We start from the raw sequence: 23,286 nt of genomic DNA on the forward strand, positions 1-23,286 counted from the left end.
GGGGTATGTAAGTCCCTAAACATTTAATGTAAGTTAAACGTACGGAGGTTTTAATTTTCGTATTCATAAGTTGTGGCTATATTTAACTGCACTCACGGCTGATGGGATGCTATTAATCTGTCGTGGGTTCATACAGGTATCCAAAGTCCCCATGGTCTCTAGTCACATATCTTCAGTGAGTGAGTAAGTGAGTTAAAATTTCTAGTGTTGATGATACTGATTAGTGATAATTCATTTTTCTCGTCACGATAAATATAATAACTCGCATACTAGTCTAGGTGAGTATAGTTTTTTTCGTTAAATTTTCAAGAAATAGATTTTTATTGTAAGTATGTATTTTTAATTACGATTGTAAACGTGGGAGTTGTTCTATATAAGACAAAAAACTGTGAGCCCCAGAAAAGCAGGTGATGACATAGGTCAAGCAGGTATTTTTCTCCACCATGGGTCTCCTTCTTCTCTGCAGAACCGGAAAGAAACAACGGCCTGGAGATACTTGTGGGCAGCCAGATGTGTTACAAGTGGTCATCAACTGAACATCCTCCTCCAGTAGTTAATGTCACCTGCCACCAGCCACTGACAGGAACCACGGTCACAATACGGATACCTGGCTCCAAGAGAGTCCTCACCTTGTGTGAAGTGCAGATATTTGGTATGTGTTCTGATGGCTGAGTATTGCTATGTGATGTTTTATCAGCTGACGAGGATGCTAGATTTTCAGATTTCAGCCAGAGAAATCTATGTCCACAAGAGTCAGTAGTTACTTGTTGTCCTCTACATTTCTGATAAACGGCTACCACACATTGTTCACAGTTTTCATATATTCTTCGATCGATCAAACGATGATGACTTTTGTGTAACTATGTTCAGTTTGCAGTAACGGATGGTTTTCTGAAGATTGTGACAAACAGTGCCGATGCCTTAACAGTACTGATATATGTGATAAGACCACTGGTCACTGTTCTAGTGGGTGTTTTCCGGGATACAATGGTACCGACTGCCAAAAAGGTACAGTAGGAGAGGAGTTACATTTCAAGTTAATTTCCCAGAGAGCAAAATCTTCAGTAAACCTACCCCCCAAAAAAGTGGGTGAGTTAATATGTAGCGTCACATTGGCAGTATTGCAGTCATATTGTGACGAGAACAAACGAATTGATGTCATTATTAAAATCAATAAATATAGGAAGTACAAATCTGTCATCAAAGTACAATAAAATTGCTAGATTATCACAGCTAATTATTTAAAACTAATACGCTATCATAAAAATAACTCACCTGAGACAACCGTACAGCATGAAAAAACGGGCTGTAGATAACCTGCAACTGAAGGTATATCACCATACTGGGGACCCTGGGGACTTGCAGTACATGCTGCCTGCATGGACCCTATGTCAACTCTTCAGTGACAAGCAACAACAAAGAAACAGATAAGTACCAACGCTAAAATAATAAATCGAAAAGGTAACTTAAAGGCTAATGTATAATATCATTTTGGTATTTGTCAACATTTGACTGAATTCCTCAACTGTTTCTATTTCTACCGTACTGCAGATTAGTTGATGTATGGTAGCAATGTACACGTGTGACAGTACTATATGTTTGTAATTTTGTGATAGATCTGCTAAATGAGTGAGTGCGTATGACACGGAGAAAAAGAGTGATTGCATTTGTGTGTAAGTCTCATGCTGTCACATAGTTATGCTGTTGACCATCTGATCCATATAGGTGTCTCTCAGCACCAACATAGATATCTTGTAACAGATGACATAAGGATGAATATCTTTGCTTTCTTTCAAAAGTTTAGATTCGCTAGTGTAAACGTAGGCAACTGTTCTATATATTGAATTTTGCAAAATATCCCATACTGTCTAAATAATATATTGTTTAGATGTAAAGTCAGTTTCGTGACGTTGAAAAGATTAGTGTCATTAGAGTTCAGAAAATGATACAAATCAATGGATATTGGCGAATGCGAATTCCGAACTATATGTTCACGTGCAGGATCTTTGCGCATGTTTTTCAGCAATATCATGCATGATCCTCGTGCAGTTACTCTGAATATGGTTTGTACTTGGTTCCCTCAAGTTAGTCGAGAAATCAATCTTCGATGTAACCGTATATCTATACATAACATGTAGTGAGTGTTTTAATACATTCGTAGTTGTGACACTAGTTTTCGTCCTCCCCTTACCTTCCACTGACCACTTCAGCCAACCTTTTGTTTTGTTTCAACAATTGAAATCATCACCATGGGCTTCCTATAAATACGTGCATACACAGGTTTAAGTTGTTTTGGGGGGTTTTTGTCTCTGAAAGCGTGTTACACGATCTAGACGTAGTTCATAATTTTAGTGAATAGTGCTACCTGATTGGCATGACAGTGACGTTGTCTTACATCATCACATACACCTGGGATCACTGCTGCTGCAGGTTTTTGTCGACTGGAGGTCATGAGAGATACTTTAGGACAAGGCATACAAAGTATGTCCACGTCATCAGACCATCATGACCTCGGGATTGGCGTCAGTTGATAGGACAAGGTTGTTTACGATGTCAATAAAGAAAAAAGAGAGAGGAAATTTGATGAAAGCAAATTGAAAGCAAAGTAGTGTTTATGTAGCAAGGTGGCAAATACTGGCCAGATTGTGTTTACAGACAGAAATACTTCAGGTTGGAGGAGAGGCCGTAGAATCTCTTGTTGTCATATGTTGTTGGGTGCTTCTGGGATGTAAAGCACACATGACAAGTGTCTAATGACATAGTAAAGCAGCGTGATATTATGACAACATCACATGAAAGAAAACACGTTAGATATTAAACGTTCAGTTTTATTCTCAGTTTTGTTCAAGGTATATGATGCATGATCCTCGCGCAGTCTATGTGAATATGGTTTGTACTTGGTTCCCTCAGGTCAGTCGAGAAATCAATCGTCGCTACCATATATCTAAACATAATATGTAGTGAGTGTTTTAAGTCAGTCTAGACTTTTGGAAGAAAGTATGTGCAACTGTAGTAGTGACAATAAGTTTTTTCTTTCCTTTTCCTACCACTGACCGCTCCAGCCAACATTTCATCCACTAACTAAAATCATCACCATAGGCATCCTATAATGTGTACATACAAAAGTGTAAATTGTTTCATGTCTCATGTGCTACATTGTCTAGACGTACTTCATAATTATGTATGTACAGGTATGCTGATTGTCTGATAAGTATGTCCACGTCATCAGATCAACATGACCTCAGGATTGGCGTCAGTTGATAGGGCAACGTTGTTTAAGGCGTCAATAAAGAAAACAAAAAGAATGTTTATGAAAACAAATATGTTTAATAATATATATTGTTGGGTGGTTTTAGGATGTAAAACACACATGACAAATGTCTAGTAACACAGTAAGACAATATGATATGACAATGTCAAACGAAAAAAACAGGTAGATATTATAGTTTTATTCTGAATTCTGTTTAAGTTATATGAGGTTACCATGACAAATCGTAATCTAATGTCCACCTTAACGGCTCTGTTCATACGAACGTCAAGATACATTGTAACGCAAGCTTGCATGTTTACTATAGTGATTGAAACAAATATAATATGCTTGCTGCAGCCTGTTGTCTAATCTGGGTATAATTATTTCAGTTTCACGAACACCATATTCATGCAGTTAATTTGTATAGGGTGCAGGTATACATCACCATTATTAACTGATTATATCACATTTACAAGGGAATTGCTAAATGATGAACTTGTAGTTAGCTATGTACGATCTTATGTAAAATATTTGTGTAGCATGTCCAGACGGATTCTATGGTATCAACTGCGCCTCCCCATGTGGAAACTGTCTTGGTGGTGCAACTTGTAACAAAACCACAGGTACATGCCCTGGAGGATGTGCAGCAGGATGGATGAATCTCACCTGTCAACAAGGTGAGTCAGAATGGTAGGGAGCTCGAAAGACGTGTTTTTATGTAAAGTACATTTGGAGTATTTGAGGTCTCGTGGGCACTGAAGACTTCATAGTAGGCATATTATCAAAAGTTCTACTTATTTTAAGTATTCAGAATACATGTTGAATGTGAACAGCTGTGTTTTGGCATGATCTTTTGTTAGGAACGCGCCTTTTTTCATCGAATTTTGTGAATAATTGAACTCATGGCACTAATCTTTTCAAAGTAACGAATTTGTTTTACAATGAATCTGTACCTGTACGTGTAAACAGTACCTTTAAATATGGTGTAATATTTTTCAAAAATGTAGTTTATAACAGCTGACAGAAGTAAGTGGTCATTATGAATCTAAACTTTTGATGAGTATATATGCTTTCAGAATGTAACCATGACTCCCGTGTTAGTAGGTGTCTCAAAGTATGGATACTGTTAAAATGCTTCAGTTGTAAACGGAACATGTCATTGTGGGGTGTGCAGCATGGTAGATAAATGACGACATACCTTAGTGTTGTGGCGCAACTAGGTAGCACTTGTGATGCAGGACGTTGGCCCACATTTGAAAATCTACATTTCATATATTAGTCTACCATTAGCCTGACGTCCTGTTACAACGTGTGAAATGCCATCAGTAGTGTTCTCGTCCACTGTCTCATTCAATGTGTTCTCTAGTCATGAAAGGTCACTTTACAGGATGACCAACACTTTTAGTCTGTTTTGAGAAGGTTAGTGTCATTAGAGTTCAGAAAATGATAAAAATCAATGAAAACTGGTTTTGGAAGAAAGGACATACATTTGTAGTTGTGACACTAGTTATCTTCCTTCCCTTACCTTCAACTGACCACTTCAACCAACCTTTTATCCAACAAATGGTATCATCAACATTGGTATCCTAGAATATGTACATACAAAGGTTGAAATTGTTACATGTCTCTGAAAGCGTGTTACAATATCTAGACGTAGTTCATAGTTATAGTGAATAGTGCTACCAGATTGGCATGGCCGTGAAGTTGTGTTACCTCATCATATACACCTGGGGTCACTGCTGCTGCAGAGTTTTCTCGACTGGAGGTCATGAGAGATACTTTAGGACAAGGCATACAAAGTATGCATTATGACCACCAAGGTAAACATTACGTTGATAGGATGATTATCCGATAAGTGTGTCCACGTCACGATCTCGGGATTAGCATCAGTTGATAGGACAACGTTGTTTACGACGTGAATAAAGGAAAAAAGAAGAAAGTTTATGAAAGCAAATTGAGAGCAAAGTAGTGTTTAGCAAGCTGAAAACTACTGGCGAGGTTGTGTGCTCATACAGAAATACTTCAGGTTGGAGGAGGAGGCGTAGACTCTTTTGTTTTTAATTGTTGTTTGGGTGCTTCTGGGACGTAAAGCAGACATGACAATTGTCTAGTGACATAGTAAAGCACCATGATATGATAATATCAAATGAAGGAAAACACGTTTGATATTAAACGATCATTTTTGTTCTGAGTTTTGTTTAGGTTACATGAGGTTACCATGACAAATCGTAATCTAATGTCCACCTTCACGGCTCAGTTCATACGAACGTCAAGATACATTGTAACGCATGTTTACTTGTTTACTACAGTGATACTGAAAAAACAGATGATGCTTGCTCCACCCTGTAGTCTAATCTGGGTATAGTTAACGTTATTTCTGTTTCACGCGAACGCACAAATTAATTTGTGCAGAGGGTAGAGATACATCACCACTATTAACTGAATATATCACGTTTTGAAGGAAAACGGTAAATGATGAACCAACACTTTTGACCTTTGTTGTCATGAAAGGCCTCGTTCTAACAATTTCTTTTTCTATTTTTTTTGTCTGTGTGTATATAAAATTGAATTGTGTGAACCCTTTCTCACTCGTAAAATATATACTACTAAGACAAAAACAAACAACCACCTCACCTGCGTTCGTCTTGTATTTCAGGTTCGCTGGTCACTCAAAACGTGGCAGATATACTTCAACACTATTAACTGAATATATCACGTTTTGAAGGAAAACGCTAAATGATGAACCAACACTTTTTGTCTGTGTGTTTGTGTAGCATGTCCAGATGGGTCCTATGGTAACAACTGTTCCTCAAGGTGTGGCAACTGCCTGAAGGGTCCAGGCTGTAACAAGACAAACGGTGCCTGTCCTAACGGATGTGCAGCAGGATGGAGAAGTAACGGCACGATGTTATGTCAACAAGGTGAGCACTCACATTTATTAAAGTTTTTGAATTATTATTTGACCTCTTTTATGTCATGAAAGGCCTCGTTGTAACACTTTCTTTTTCTATTTTTTATTTATATATTTATTTGTGTGTGTGTGTGTGTGTGTGTGTGTGTGTAAAATGGAATTGTGTGAACTCTTTCTCTGGTGTGTACATTTGGTTTGCGTTAAATACATAGGACAATTAAAGGAATAATTGAATCTCCCGTTTGAATGCGGGATGTGTACGAAATGATTTGGAATTATGATAATGAACGAATGCAATCAGTGACTATTTTTGGTCACGCGGTCAATCTATATCGACAGGGTTAACAATAAATGTCTATGGGTTTGTGTAGATGTCATGTCTACAGCGTGAGCACTTTTTCTTTGAAATTTATGAATTACAGTTCGATCCCATTTCTTATCACATAGAATCATATAGTATTTGTCCACATAAAGATCATAAAGATCGGGTTTTGAATTTCACTCGTAAAATATATACTACTGAGACAAAAGCAAACAACCTCCTCATCTGTGTCCGTGTTGTATTTCGGGTTCGCTGGTCATTCAAAAACGGGCAGAATTAACAGCAAATGCACGTTTCGTTGCAGCATGCCAAGATGGTTACTACGGGAACAATTGTGATTCTCGATGTGGAAATTGCCTCAATGATTCCAGCTGTAACAAGACAACAGGGGAGTGTCCTAACGGATGTGCAGCAGAATGGAAGGATGACGACACAAAGTTATGTCAACAACGTGAGTACTGATGCCGGTATGCCGTGGCAACTGCAAGAAATGGACATGTTTGTCTGCAATTTCACATATCAGTTATATGAGTAAGTGTCTAAACGTGTCTTAAAGAAACGTGTTCCCCATGGAACTGTCAGTATTCTTGAAACTAATTTCAGTCAGATACATTCAGTTTTCATTGCTCCTGTCCTATAAATTTGATAGACCTGGACTCTTGTGAAATCACTGGCCACTGGTCAGTAGTACTGACTGAAAGGGTAGTATTGGTCGATTTTATGCAACGCACTTTTCGTAGCGAGGTTTGCCTGTGCTTGAGTTAATTGACTGATCTGGCGAAGAGGTCTGCGTCATAAGAAGAGCATGAAATGAAGAGTGTGTGAGTGAGTGAGTTAAAATTTAACGTCACATCGGCAATGTAGCAGCCATATAGTGACGAGAAGTATTGCAGATACACAAAAAATATAGGTAGTTAAAGAACTAGTTATCGACGGACTGTAAAATAACTAGAGTATCACAAGAAGGAATTAAAACTAGCTAGTATGTATTGTTAAAAACAGAAAACTATTTTACACATTACCATGTACAAATGGGCTTATTATCACCAACAACTGAAGGTAAAGCACCATATTAGGTTCCATGGAGACTTACAGTGCTTCTGCTACCTGCATGGACCCTAGCTGGGTTTACACCCTCCCCTCAGCTGCTGGCGATTTTATGCAAGTTTGGCCAGAAATTAAAATGACAATAACACTACAACTAAAACAGTGGAAGATTAAATTTGACTTGAAATGTGTTGGGACATACGTACCCTCTCAGGAGGACAATAATTTTACGGTACTTCAACCTTCCTTGAGGATACCGTCACTACCAATCCGAGTTATTAATTTAAACTTCCAATCATAAAATATTTATTTATTTACAACTCAGCCAATAAATCTAATTCTTTTAATTGCTAAAACGATCCTTTATAGTTCGTGATGTAAAATATTTATCCCTTGTGATGGAGTATTCAACACAGTCAAGCAAAATATGCTTGACTGTGATTTTTTCATCACAAGGGATGCAAAATGCAGGAACGTCACTTTTCAATAGATAGTTATACGTATATCTTATATGGCCAATACGACATCGTCTCATGATGACCTCTTCAATTCTGGACTGACAGCCCACGTAGGTGTAACAAATATTCGGTTTTATTGCATGTAATTTATTTACACCTACCTGGGTGTCCCACCTCTTTTGCATTAGGGCACGCATATAAGATCTAATGACAGGTTTGACATCACTATATGGCAGAAGAAGTGGTGTCACAGATTTAGCAAGTCACAGATTTAGCAAGTGCCAACATGGCTCGGCAGGCAACAGCCAGTGGCAAGATTATTGTATAGTTCCAGTATGTCTAGAATGACAGGTGGTCAGAAGACATGTTTTTTCAATGCCTGAAGACATGACAATGAATCAGAAAATAATACAGATTGTTTATGATGGGACTGACGTTTAACATATTCCAAGACTGTCGATATTGCCATGGATTCTGCTGTGAATATGGAGCTATTGCCTGGTAGTCGGAAAGGGATATTGTGTGATCCGATAACAGTGGCACAGGACACATTGCGGTCATCTTTCGATCCGTCAGTAAATATGGAACGATGTGAATTATATTACTTCTGTAACTGGATGTATTCCTGTTGGTATATTAAGTCATTCGTGTCAGATTTCTTATGATGAGTAAGATCTAGTATGACTCTAGGTCGCACTAATTGCCATGGAAGAAATTGCCATGGATAGAGAAAAGCCTACATGGACATACACTCTCCAGTTCAATATTTGCAGCTGTAATATGAGCTCATGAGATTTCATCCGAATTCTCAAAGGTGGATTTGGGGTTTTGTGTAAACAGTTCTTCATACTGTGGATTAAAGAGTGTATTATAAGCAGGATTTGATGGATTTGACCATAACTTAGTGATATACTGAAGTGATAATTTAATGCGTCGCTGATGAAGAGACGGTTCATCCGCTTCTGCATAAAGGCTATAAATAGATGATGTTCTGAAAGGGCCTAGACACAATCTTAAACCTTCATGGTGAATTGTATCTAATTTTTGTAAATTTCTTTTACGTGCCCCACCATATACAATTGAAGCATAATCTAATTTTGAGCGAATAAGTGCCCTGGACAAGTGGAGGAGTGCTTTCAACGACTTTCAACAGGTCTAATGCCTTCAAGCATTTAGTCTTCAGCTGATTTATATGCGGTAAATATGTAAAATGATGGTCAAAAACAAGACCCAAATATTTTGCTTGTTCAACAAACTTAATGGGAGTTCCATCAAGAAATAATTCAGGGTCTTTATGTGGTTTATATTTCCGACAAAAATGAATACAATTTGTCTTAGATTTTGAGAATTTGAAACCATTCGCGAGACACCAATTTTGGATTTTATGACGACACAGCTGTAACTGGCGTTCAATTGTACGCATATTATTGCCTCGACACGAAATGCTGAAATCATCGACAAACAATGACCCATCAATTGACTCATTTAAAACTTTTGACAAACTGTTAATCTTAATGCTAAACAAGGTAACGGACAAGATACTACCTTGTGGTACACCCTGATCTTGATAATAATGGTCAGACAGGGTAGGGCCCACACGGACCTGAACTGTCTGCCTTTTAAAAATTGAGATATAAAATGTGACAAACGGCCTCTCAGGCCAAAATCATCTAAATCTCTTAAAATACCATGCTTCCATGTGGCATCGTATGGTTTTTCTAAATCAAAAACTATTGACACCGCATGTTGTTTATTAACAATGGCATTTCGTACAAAATGAATCCAAACGGACTAAATGGTCAGCAGTACTTCTGTGCTTACGGAAACCACATTGAATGTTGCTGATTAAATTATTAGTTTCCAAATACCATACTAATCTATTATTTACCATACGTTCCATAGTTTTACAGACACAGCTGGTTAAAGATATAGGTATATAATTAGAAGGATCGAAATGATCTCGACCAGGCTTAGGTATTGGTACCACGATGGCATCACGCCAAGAAGGTGGGAAGTCCCCAGAAGTCCATATGCCATCAAATATAGAAAGTACAGTTTCCAGACTCGAGTCAGGCAGATGTTTCAAGAGTTGATAGTGGATGTTATCAACACATGTTGCAGTATCGTGTGCTTGGGCAAGTGCAGTGTGGAGCTCATGAATTGACAATATTTCGTTATAGTCTTCACCATTATCGGAAGAAAAGTTAATAGTCTTCTGCTCTTGTTGCGTTTGATATTTTTGGCACGGAGGTACGTAATTCGATGACGAAGAATGTTTAGCCAGAGTTTCACCTATTTTATTTGCAATGTCAGCTTTGTCAGTAAGTCACTTGATCTCCGTCTTTCAAATGATGAACCGCAGAATTTGTACCTTTGCCCCTTGATTCTTTGTATCATGTTCCACACCTTAGACATTGGGTTTTTGAGTTGGTGTGTTGGGTGTGTCTTTTTGTATTGGTGAATGTATGTGTTCTGCTGTGTGTGTCTTCTTTGTTTGTTGGAGTTTATTGGTGTGTAACTGTTGGTGTCTGATGAAATGTATCTGTGTGTTTGAGCGTTCTGTATATTGGTTTCTTGTTTGTGTTGATACATGTGTTGGTGTGTCTGTGTGTGTCGGCTTGTCGGCGTTCTAGAATTTATCTTAGATACATAATTTCTCCAAAACCGACGTTTATTTTGTTTAAAAGTTCGCTGTGGATTGGCATTTGCTATTTTAACGGTATTGAGATTATGCACTGTAGGGTGTTTACGACAATACTTCTTTGCCTTTTTTCTAGCCTTCCTAGAGTTCTTACAGTCTATATCAAGCCATGGTTTACGGATATGCGAGACTGCAGAGGACTTTGGAATAGTTTCTTCAGCAATGGCACTAAGTTTGTCTGTAAACAGCTGAATGGGATCAGGAACATTCATGAAAAGATGCGGCTGCAATATTTCTTCACACATTGATTTATAAGCAGACCAGTCGGCCTCATGAAGTCAAAAGTGAAAGCACGACGTTTCGGAACGTATGCTTGCTCCTTTATCAGGTGGTCAAGTAAAGATTGCCTTTTCATTAAAAATACGTATAGCTTCAATCTGTAACTGTGTGCTCAGCGTACTCCTAAACGATGGCTACATTCAAATGAGTATTTCTCATTTTGCCACACGTGCACTTTGCTATTTTGCGTTCTGGTTTTCGTAGAACATAGTCCATACCCACTTGGGGCGGTGGGTACCCGAATGGCTAAAGCGCCTACTCGACACGCCGAAGACGCGGGTTCGATTCCCGACATGGGTACAATGTGTGGAGGTCATTTCTGGCCATAATATAGTGGGAATACTGCTAAAAGCGGCGACAAGCCATAGTCATTCCCACATTCACATTTTCTTGGTACAGCACGCCAAAATATATTCCAAAAGACAAGGACATAAGATTAAAACCAGTTTCAACATTCCGCTGAGTTCATCACTTTATCAGCTGACTTTATAAGATCATCAATCCTTCTGTTAAGGCAATATGGGATTTTAATTCAACATATACAGGAAGTTTAAGCACGAACAGAAGAAACAAAACAAGAACAGAACCTCTCACTTTGGACACTTTGCACCAGCATACGAATGTATTTTTAACGAGTAATTACAGGTGAGCCCCTGCACCCCAACCTATGTTGTATATCATATGGATAATTCATTTCTCTTCAAGTCTAAAATATATGAACCTGCAATGTGTTACAATTACACTCAAACTAATTAGTCTTCCTTCTTTTAAAGGTCTTGCTGATGTCGGGTATTTGGCGGAAATTGTTGGAGGGGCAGCTGCATCTCTCTTTGTCCTTGCATTTAATGTGGTCATTGTCATTTGTTTGAAACGGTAACTGCTCCAAATCATTTAAAAGTTTGCTGATGCTCATGGATTAAATAAACCTCGTATTCTATAAGCTCTCATGTCAAACTCACACGATTGATAATGTGGCGTCATTCCTTGTCTTATTACACAGCCGTTGCATTAGATTATAGATCATACATCTTTACTGACATTCTGAGCTCAGTGGATACATGTTTTATAGGAGGAAACGGAAAAATGATGACTCCAAATCTGCGTGCGTTGAAGTGCGTTGTACCGATGGAAAAAAACAAGGTAAATTTATTCTGATCACCGCTTCTTCACCGCCTCACCATTTTGCATTATCATTTAACACGCAACGTAACTTAAACATAATGAACCAAGTGTGCCCCAAAACTTCTAAATTACAGACAGAAATGCTATGATCTACCCATTCCATTGCAGATTCACCATCACCGAGAAATGCCTTCCACGATCCACCTGGAACTGAAGAAGATGAGGATGACGTGTTTTCAGACGAGGCTGAGGTCGACGAAGGGAACGAGGCTGCCGCCACCTACTACAACTGGGTGCCACCTCACATGCTGCTGGATAATCTGAAACAGTGTATATCTGAGAAGAAAGAAAAGGCCTCATTTGAAACAGAATATGAGGTTTGTTAATTGACAGTACGTCCTACCTTATAGCATGTGACACCATTTGCTTCACTATTCTCTATTCACAAACATTTTATGCACATAAACCAATGAAGCTTTTACAATAGTGAATATATCTTAGTGAATATTTGGTTACAAACATAGCTTGAACATCCAAATATTTTTCTACTCGACAAAAACGCATAGGTGCAAGTATTTCGTTGTGATAAGTGCGAAATTCGTATGACCTCAAAATTGAAATTGTCTACACTGTTTATACATTTTAGGTCCCCAGACCTCGAAATTGTAAATCACCTCATAAGTTCTGGGGGTCTCAAACCTTGACAGTTTAGTACCTCGAAAATGTCCAGGTATACCGTACCCAAAGAGTACGAGTGATCATGACTAGTTGGCGTACTTGCCTTAAAGGTTTACTGGACCATCTTGGCATCAAAGACGCCAATACCTAGATTTAGCTAACTGTCAGAGGGTTCATTGCTTGGTCCTCTCCATTGTGCTCACGTTAAACGTTACTGTCTGAATGACTTTGATTTCCAAGCAATAATCCAGCGATCTAAACATTGCCGACATCCATTTTTCTGGGAATATCAAGCCGCCACTCTGTAGTGGCCAATGACATATTCTTTGCATATGAATCTTCGTTGTGAATAAATTGTGTAAAATAAGTATAAATGGATACCAGTATTTTTAAATATCCCCGTCATACACGTTGTTATTCTCAAATGTTATTTTGGACATGGATATTGACTTATGATACCGCCGACATATAGCTGGAATATTGCTGAGAAAGGCGTAAAACTAAACTCACTCACTCACTTATGACCAGTTTTCCATGTGTCTAGACACTCGCTCATGATATTCGCAAAGTAGTCAATATATGCCTCAGATGATCCCTTTCGGTGCACGACATCCACATGAAGCTTCTACAAAACCTGACAACAAGCCGAAGAACCGTTTTCGTGCTCTGTATGCGTGTAAGTAAACCATGGCCTCATTGCTTTTGTTCTGAGTATTACTACATGCTTCGTAACCTTACTGGACTTGGTAGTGAGGACTCAGTCCTTCAATGTACCTCACCGGGACCAACAACTTTATGACTGCTGTGTACGCAAGCTTATCCATTTCTGTTTCAATATGGGTAGTGATTAGACGTCAGATGACCGGAAATTATGTGAATGATATAAACCATTCCTCGATACGAAATTATAGTACCTGTCATCATGCACACGTAAGAAGTATTTTAGGCTCTAAACTTAGTCCCTCGTATACGAGGCCCATACGGCAACTGTTTTCTCTTATGGAAACGTTCTGAAAATGGTGAACCAATACATCTGACTTTGAAATGTCTGTACTCCAATGTTGCTGACGCTGAGTTAACTTGATCAGATGATGATTCGCGGGTCGTGCTAGCGGATGGAGAAGATTACATTAATGCCAACTATATCATGGTGAGTAGGATCCATGCATATGATAACTAAAATCAGTCTCAATAACTAACGGTAAGTATCCAATTTAGGTGATGGAAATTTCAATAAACTTCTAGAGTTCTAAAGTTAGGATTGTACGACAAAGTGTAACAAACTTTATCTTTTCACAGGGATATGATGACGCTCAAAAGTATATAGCAACCCAAGGTACGGAATGATGTATCATATTTCATAAAATGTAAGATATATTCTTTCATTCAAATTTCATTCAATATGTTAGTAAACACAGGTATAGATGAATGTATATGAACACATATACTGACCCACTTTCCTCGAGGATCGGTTTGTAATAATATGATTCTTCTAGGACCCAAGCCGACTACAGTCCCTGACTTCTGGCGGATGGTGTGGCAGGAGGACGTCACACAGATAGTCATGCTGACGAGACTGATGGAGGTGAACAAGGTAGGATGTGTTCAGGGACACTTGATTTGCTGACTACAGCACAGGGTCTGCTTCATAACACATTGCAATTGCAGTGACGGTAGTCTAAAATCATGTTTGTATAATGGTTCCAGAAAAAGTGTGAACAATACTGGCCTGACATCAACAAAACTGAAAACTACGGAGTTTGTAAGGTTACTAGCACAAGTGTGACAGCTAGAGCTGACTACACGGTCTCAACGTTTCTGGTCGAACGTTCGGTAAGTCAAATAGTCCTGTAGCCACATTTTAACAACTAGTGTCAGTTAAACCTGTACTAGAATTATAAGCGTGGAATGTTTACAAGAAAACATGGCATTTCATACCGATGCATTTGTGGGTTTGATGTTTACAGGGTAGCCAGAGAAATTTGACTCACTATCACTTCACATCTTGGCCTGACCATGGGGTTCCTTCCGCTCCTGCCCTCGTCAGCTTCTGGAAACTGGTCAGACGGGGGGATATAGTCAGGGGACCCATGATCGTGCACTGCAGGTAACTGACATACTGTAGTTATAAAGGATCTAGTTGCTATTTACTTGTGTCAATAGCATGTTAACTAGAGTGAGTGACTTAACATTTATCGTCACATCGGCAATATTCCAGCCATATCGTGACGAGAATGATTAATTACAAAACTACATATTAAGTGATGGCACATTATAGAAACCTTTCAACGAAGGGCAGTAAAACCAACTAGGATATCACCGAAAAAACTAGTAATTCGCTCTAAAACAATAACAATAAAACTATAGAGGACAATACAATATAGAAATGGGCTATAGATTTCCAACAACTGAAGGTAGATGACCACACTAGGGACCATAGGGCATATTAACTAGAAGTCAGAGCGTACGTATACACGGGACTGACTTATAGCATATGCCGTTCACACTTGAGTGAACGGAAAACCCATGGATGTTCCGGCATCAGCAACAGGGGTGAAGCCACGCCACGGCATTGTATAAAGATCCATGGATATACACCGTCGGTAAAATACATGATCAGAGATGTGAGATGTCAAATGTAGGTGTTGAGATGGAAGGTGACAACAACAGTGTCCAGCTAAGCAAATGATTGCTTCAATATTCCAAAAGCATAGTTTTCCACTCATTTCTTTTCATATGTTTAGTGCTGGTGTTGGCCGTACAGGAGCATTCATTGCCTTGGACTACCTGATGGATGAAGCTGAGAGTGACCGCATCAACGTGTACATGTGTGTCAGCAAGATGAGAGAGAACAGGATGAACATGGTCCAGACTGCGGTGAGTTCTTGATTCTGTTCAGTACATTAAGTCTCCAACCTAGCAAATATGTCGATTTACCAGAGCATTCTTAGATGGGAGCTTTTAATTTGACGATTAGTGAAGATAACGAAACACCCCGACAATGATGTCTTCCTTCAAACAGCCTTACACATCTAGACACATATTTTAACAGAAACCTTTTTTCCATTATGTTTACATCCAGACAAATAACTTGCTCCATCTTGAACGCTAGCCAGCATTTAGGCATGGTATCATTTTATTGCTTCGGTGTAAATTGTTATAAAGTGTATGTTTCATTCAGAAACAGTATGAATTTGTGCATGACGTGGTCCTGGAGGCTCTCAATAGTCGAGGAACGCTCTACACTTCGTATGAGTTTGACAAAATGTTCGGCATGGGCGAGACGTTTACAACGCCCCAAGTGGATATACTGAAGAAGCAGTTTGAAGTATGTAAATATTCATATAGCTCTGTCGCCTTTCCGTTTCCGTTCTTTATGGATAAGAACTTCTTTATTACGTATGATGCCACGTTTCGGTATGGATCCTTATACCAGTGTTAAGCAAGAGCACGGATATCCTACCTCTGATCCTTGTATAAGGATCCATACCGAAAAGTCGCATCATATGTATTACAGAATTTGTTATCCATAAAGAATCTTACTTTCTTATTACTCATCAACTGCTAATAATGCCAATCAAACAAATCATTGGTATATTTTATAAGATAACCATATGCGCATAACACAGAGGAAGCAACTGGTTTTGGTTTTAGTTACTCCAAGAACAAACATCTGACCTTGAAGAAGCTGCAACTTCTGAGGCATTGCTGCCAGAGAATTCATCTAAAAACAGAAACCAGCGAGTTCTGCCCGGTATACAGTTACAACATCTTTATCCTATCTAACAACTCGCAAGTACTTTGCAGTCTTTGCAATGTAATATATATTTCGCATTTCGTTAGCGCAACATACTTCAGTTATACATTAATCCTAACGGAAACCTTGCAACGTTATGATTAAGCATCGCTCGATATAACTTTTCAGGAAACAAATCCAGGCCCTACCTGTGTACTCCAGTTCCGGGACGGAATGACTACATCAATGCAGTGTTTCTGCCGGTATGTTTGGTATTAATTGTTCGAACAACACCTGCTCATGTATATGACACTCTCAGGAGAATTGGAATACGTTAAGCGTGACCATTCACTCTGACAACAAAAATCTCCATAATACCATCTTCAGCGTATCGTCGTCATTAGAAATTAGGCAATAGTGTGTCAAAAGACGTGGTGGTACATAATTTGTGGCTATATTTCAGTCGACGTTACGACCAACGTCCATGATAGTCACCCAGACTCCACTTCCAGACACTGTGGTGGACTTCTGGAGACTGGTATACGACCATGACTGTTTTACCATCGTCTGTCTGGATGCCGCACAGGTAAATATATTGATATTGTTGTGACCGTTTCCACATTCTGTTATGGATTCAAGCTTTTCAGTGTGACCCAAACCCTGTTTGGGTTTGCTGTGGTAAGATATACATGTATATTATGAATATCTATTCACTATCTCCAAGACATCGAGACATCTTATGGCATAAACTATTTACGTACTGATTTTACAGTAAGCATGTGACATGATATCGATATTCCGATTATTTTGATCCAGGAGATAGCTCGGATCTACCCTAAAGACAACAAAATGCTACACATTGGACCATTCTGTGTAACACATACTGAGACCGTACCGAACGGAGCTTTCACTGAGAGAAACTTAACACTTGTGTATGACAAGGAGGTTAGTCATATCCATTGTTTTCATTCGTGTATACAAACATCTAGGTTCCTTTCAACAGGCACGAGCAGTTCGCTTTATGCAGAATTTAAACACACATGTGACATCATGATATTCTTCATTTATATTCAGAAATAGATATCTATTAATAAGTAATTAAGATTACATCCGTTGATGCATTTGTTTTATCGCGAGGTGATCCATTAAATGCATGTTACCCGACTTTTTCAAATGTTGTGTGCTCGTAATAGTGCATATATCCACCTCGTCATATAAACAGTGTTGTGCCTTTCCTCACACGATATATTTACATGTTGTGAAAATTTTCCAAAAGACCCATCAAAAACATGTTATAAGTGTAGAAATGTTGATAGATTTGCTATTCGAGGATCAAATCACGTAACTCACAAATGTTTCTATCCCTGGTCAGGACACAGCACAGTCAGTCACTGTGTTCTGTCCCCGGTCGACGCACATGATGGAGAGCAGTGCTTCACTCTTGGAGCTGATCGACGCAGTGGAGAGAATCATCAGCTCTGATGACAATAAGATCCTCATCCACTGCCAGTATGCATTTTAGATATGACCTTGTACAATACCATCACAAATGTATCACAAGGTTACAACGTAAATAACACTATTCCATGAAGCTTGTACACATTTTCATGAATACATACGATCATACGCTAAACAGATTATCGCGGCACATGAACCCAGTTCTTTTGCCTCATACTGAAGCATTTGTGTAGAAACTAATGCCGTAAGATTGAGTCAAATATTGCAGGAGACATTCCCTTATCGCTCTGCAATATCTACCTTCATTATTTCCCTCTTCCTGATATCATATTCTAAACTGAAGGAACACCAACCATACCCAGACAGACAGGAGATATTTACCTTTTTGTGAAGTAATGTGAATGGGAATGAGAACCGCGAAGAGACAATGGGTTTTTGGTTTTTTGGTCTGTGCATCTTTATTGACATTATTGTTTCCACGAACCAGTGACGGTGCCAGCGTGAGTGGCGTGTACTGCAGTGCTCTAAACATCATCAGTAGACTGAGGCTGGACAGAGAAGTGGACATCTTCCTAACCATCAGGGAACTGCAGCGTTTCCGACCACAGTTTATACAGTCTTTCGTGAGTGCAATGACTGTTCTTTTTATTGTATATATATATATATATATATATATATATATATATATATATATATATATATATATATATATATATATATATATTGCTTTTAAAAACTTTATGAACTCTTGAAATACCCTCTCGAAATATCATGATTAGTATTAGATTGTTAAAGCTTTTTATTCATTCTCCACTTCAAAGCATTAGAACATACCTGAGATATACAGTAGCTTCCAGACTAACATATACAGAATGTACGAAATGTATCATCGTGGAAGTTAACAATATCTAGATGTCAGCGGACACATGACTAACAATGTCTGTTATTTGCAGGATCAGTTCAAACTGTGTTACGATGTAGTAAAGGAATGTAACCGTGCTTCCAACATCTACGCCAATATGTAATGAAGAAACAACGCAATATCATCTCTGACATTCTACACGGATGGTGATTGAATGATCTGTGTTTATTTTAGTATCATGTTCCCTTAAGAACAGTTTTCTTACATCAGTAGCCGGCATGTAGCCAGTTCTAGAAATACTTTTATCAGTTCAATGCCACGACTGAGTATAGTTGGCGAGTTGAAATAGTATTGTGTGAGAAGCTGAGGTTGGAGGAAGGTGAAATCCACATCAAAGTCAACCAACATTAACACCATCTTCACCAGTTACACTCGTTAGTTTTTTATCATAGTCTTATCATAGCTTTGCTGTGCTATATTTGTTCATCAAATTTGTTTATATCTACATAATATTTGCTTGGTGATTGCTAATGTGTATTTCGCAATGACACCTGCAATGGTATATGATTCCCTAGTGTATTGAAATCTCTATATAACTTCTATATACTCCAGCAGACATTAATCCAAGGGATATTACACATTGACCTTCTTACAATGTAAGGGTATAATATTCAACATTTTCGTCTCGTCATTTCAATTATTCTTTTCATCAAAGAGGGTCAGAGTAGTGTAAAATCATTGTTCTCTTGACAAGGTACATGAGTCCCAAAATGTCAAAGGAAACTTAAACTTACCAGATGTTTCAAACATAGTATGTGTAGGTTTTTTTTAATTCTGGCATACTTTTGCCACAATCGCCAGTAGCTAAGGAACAGCAGGTTTTAATAGTCCTTAGTATACCTTCAATTGTTGGCGATCAATAACCGATTTTCACATTGCTTTATCAAAAATGTTTTTCTACTTTTAAAGAAATATGTTAGATGGGTTTAACTCTTTTTGTCAGGCTCTAATTACTTTTTCAGTCCGGCGATGACTATTTGGGTTTATTGTGTATGTACAAACATTCTCGTCACCTTATGGCTGATATATTGCCGAGGTGATGTAAAATTTTAACTCACTCGAATATTCTTTCCGTGTTCAAGACATAACTATTCCAATCAATGATTCCATAATTTTGAACAACGATATTATCGCTAATGACATCTGAAAGACAGTCACGTTGTGATAGTTGATACAAGCACAATGCCATCACGTAGTTAATTCATTAGTCTCTATGCACCCTAGTGGATGCAGATTTTCAAAGTTATCGTGAAAAAAATGCTTATAAATTCGTATGACATTTTGACGCTGCTGTGAATAATAGCATGCACAGATGTAGCCTGTGTAGTGGTTTCGGAGTTATCCCATTTGAATAAATGTCGGACGTATTGGTCGTGTATGAAAGCAAAAATGGCTGCGGGTTTCAACACGCAGCAAAATGAGTGTTACATTTAGGACACTCTCTCTCTTAAATGTCTAAGTTCTGCATATACATATTCATTCCTGTGCAGCGTACACGGACCATACCCTATTGTTGCCAAAATGATTAAAATGTATGGTTATACGACGATTTTCAATAAATACATTGAAAATAACATTCAGCTGAGTTCAGAATATAAATAAATAAATAAATAAATAAATAAATAAATAAATAAATAAATAAATAAATAAATTAGAAATTGGTAATATTCAAAAACTGAAGATGAATCTGTTCAAACATACGTTTATCATGTGTCTATTTTGCTTCAATACAAACTTTTTCTTACGTTTGTCAACACTGGGTAAATTTAAGATGTTTGCATGATCTCAATATGATTTTCTATCTTGTTTAGTATAGTTGTTGCAATATGTATTCTGATAGTGTTTTCACACAAGGTCTGTAGCTTCCTAGAGTGATTACTATCAGTGACTGTAATAAACATTGATTTAGAAGTTTGTTGTTTTCGTTTCAAATAAACATTTTGAGATGGGGGTGGTATCAAGGTAATAAGAGCACACATAGTTTTTGACATTCCTAGAGGTTGTCAGACAGGCGTAGTAAGATATGTGGACGCTTTTGTCTTTCCACCATGATGAATGAAACATGTTAGAGTGCGCATTTTGTTGTGATTCCTCGCAATTGCAACTGTTTATTTGAACTCATTTACGCATAGGGTCTTAGGTTTTCATCAAATTTTGTTAGCTGGTTTCTTTTGGCAAGCAATGAAAGGAACAAGGTGTTATCTTACCACTACATAAACGTTTCCAGTTTTTAAATACTGCAAAAGTGCGTCCCAAAACTGTGACAGCATGCATATGAGTAAAACGTAAAACTTATTAAGCTTATGTGGGCGAAATCAACCTCTTAAGGCTTACAATTTACTCCTTCCATAAGAAAGCTTATTTGAAAGGCTTTCCAAACATGACTCCGTAAGTTCTTCAAGAGTTGATGTTGTTTGGACTGAACTTAAACTCTACAAGTAATGTGAAGAGTTCAACAACTAAACAATTTTACTCAGCTTCATTCAGTCTATACTGCAAGTTTCTGTGCTTTTTTATGTTTTAAGCTCCCTTCCCCAAAAAGGGACGATATACATAAATGAGATAATCAGTATAGTTTACGTTTTACAAAGTGAATGAGTGTAGTTCTATGCCGCACTCAGAAAACCTATACAACAGCATTGTGTAACCGTGAAGTTGCGAAGACTTGTCAAGTTGAAGATGAGGCGGCAAAACAGACATATGACGAACACATATTAGGTATATATTATCTATTAGGTCATTAATGGTGCGTTTTATGATGTGTAAGATGACTGTTCTCATGTCCACATATCTTACAAATCATCGGTTCTTTTTACCCAATTTTCTTTCAACATTTGCGCTAAACATGTATGACTGTGAGGCAAACACATCTCGTATTTCAAGCATGTTTTCCCAACGTGCTTACCCCAGTTCACTTCAGGGCTGAACAATGCACGGAACAACTGTGAGCTGTTGATGCGAGAGGTGAGTAGAGACACGTCTTGTCCAAACTGCCCTAATCCGTTGTTTGTAAGAGTTAAAGATCCTGGTGTACATAGCTTTAATGTATAGGAGTTGGATCCTGTGCGCGAATATAACATTTTGTTATCCAATTACTCAGATATTATATGCCATGAGTACCATTTTGTTTTATTCCTCTATGTGCTTTTGTAAGCTAGAATCAATTCTTAGTCCATGAAACAGTTCGTCAAAGAAGTTGTAATTTACTGAGTTTAAAAGTGCCGTGCTTAATTTGCTATATATATCTAGAATCAAAGAAACGAAACGTATTTGATCTGGATTTGCAGAATTCTGTAGAGCATATTTTGCATTTGCTCAGGACCCTGTGTAAGCATGCACTACCATGTCTAATGCACTTAAAATGTAAACATTTCACAAACACACTTGAATTACCCTAACCAAAGCACAACTATACCACCTGACCTATCTGTGTGCCAACTTTGGTGAAACAACAGTGAAAAGGTTTTTTAAGTTCTGCACCGGAAAAGAGTACAACCACCGATTTCAGTACAAGTAACACTTGTTGCCATGGAAATCACAAACAAATATAATTCACACACTGGTGTAACCTCTAAAAGACGCATCTAGGGATCATGGTGGACACAGAGAACATGTTTGCAAGCTTTGATAAAATATTTAAGTTTGGGAAATCTGCTACGGACAACATGACAGCCTGTTTGATCCTAGGTGAACTAAAAAAATACAACAAAATGGAAGTTTCATAAAAAATGTTCTGCTATCTGCGAGGATCAGAAAAATACTTAAAACAAGGGTTACATCAAGCACAACAAGCATTTATAATGAAAACCAAAGACACCATAGAAGATACACGTTACACTGTTTTGCTGAAGTCAATGTTTTAAATTGATATGGTTATAAATAGATGCTCTGTCTTATATGGACTAGTCCAATATGCCCCAGTCTTCCTCTCACAAGTAAGACTGTGTCTTACTTTTTCAGGGGGGAAGATGAAAAGTAGTTTTGTTATGGATTTTAAAAATTAATATGAGTGAGGGAAGGATATTATTCTTATTCTATAGTTTATATAGGGTGATCCCGTGCCCCCATTGTTTTTACTACTGACTTATTCCTCACCTTCCTTGAGGGCGACAAGATATGTGCCATACAATGACTATAGTCGCACATCCATTTCCTCAAGCTTATTATAGGTTTGGATTTGGATCTGGAATTTGTTTCAACATTTCTGTCTCCTCCACTTTGATTATTTTGTATATATTTTTAGCTCTTGGTTTCACAATTGCTTCTGAGTTTCGTGATTGTCACTCAGATGTGGATGTATTCATCATAGAAGATGTCTTTGATTGAATAGAACTTTTGATATGGTCATTGTTTGACTTAGTGTTTCTCAGTACCCACCGAGTTTGCTCTTCCCATGTGGTTC

General features: G+C 38.0%; 1 pseudogene; it reads left to right on the forward strand.

The window, feature by feature from the left end:
* LOC137296865 (receptor-type tyrosine-protein phosphatase alpha-like) overlaps positions 1–18,987 on the forward strand; it is a 40,310-nt pseudogene extending 21,323 nt beyond the window's left edge.
* Positions 18,988–23,286: the final 4,299 nt, after the last annotated feature.

The sequence above is a fragment of the Haliotis asinina genome, chromosome 9, assembly GCF_037392515.1.
Source record: "Haliotis asinina isolate JCU_RB_2024 chromosome 9, JCU_Hal_asi_v2, whole genome shotgun sequence".
NCBI classification, from domain to species: Eukaryota; Metazoa; Mollusca; class Gastropoda; order Lepetellida; family Haliotidae; genus Haliotis; species Haliotis asinina.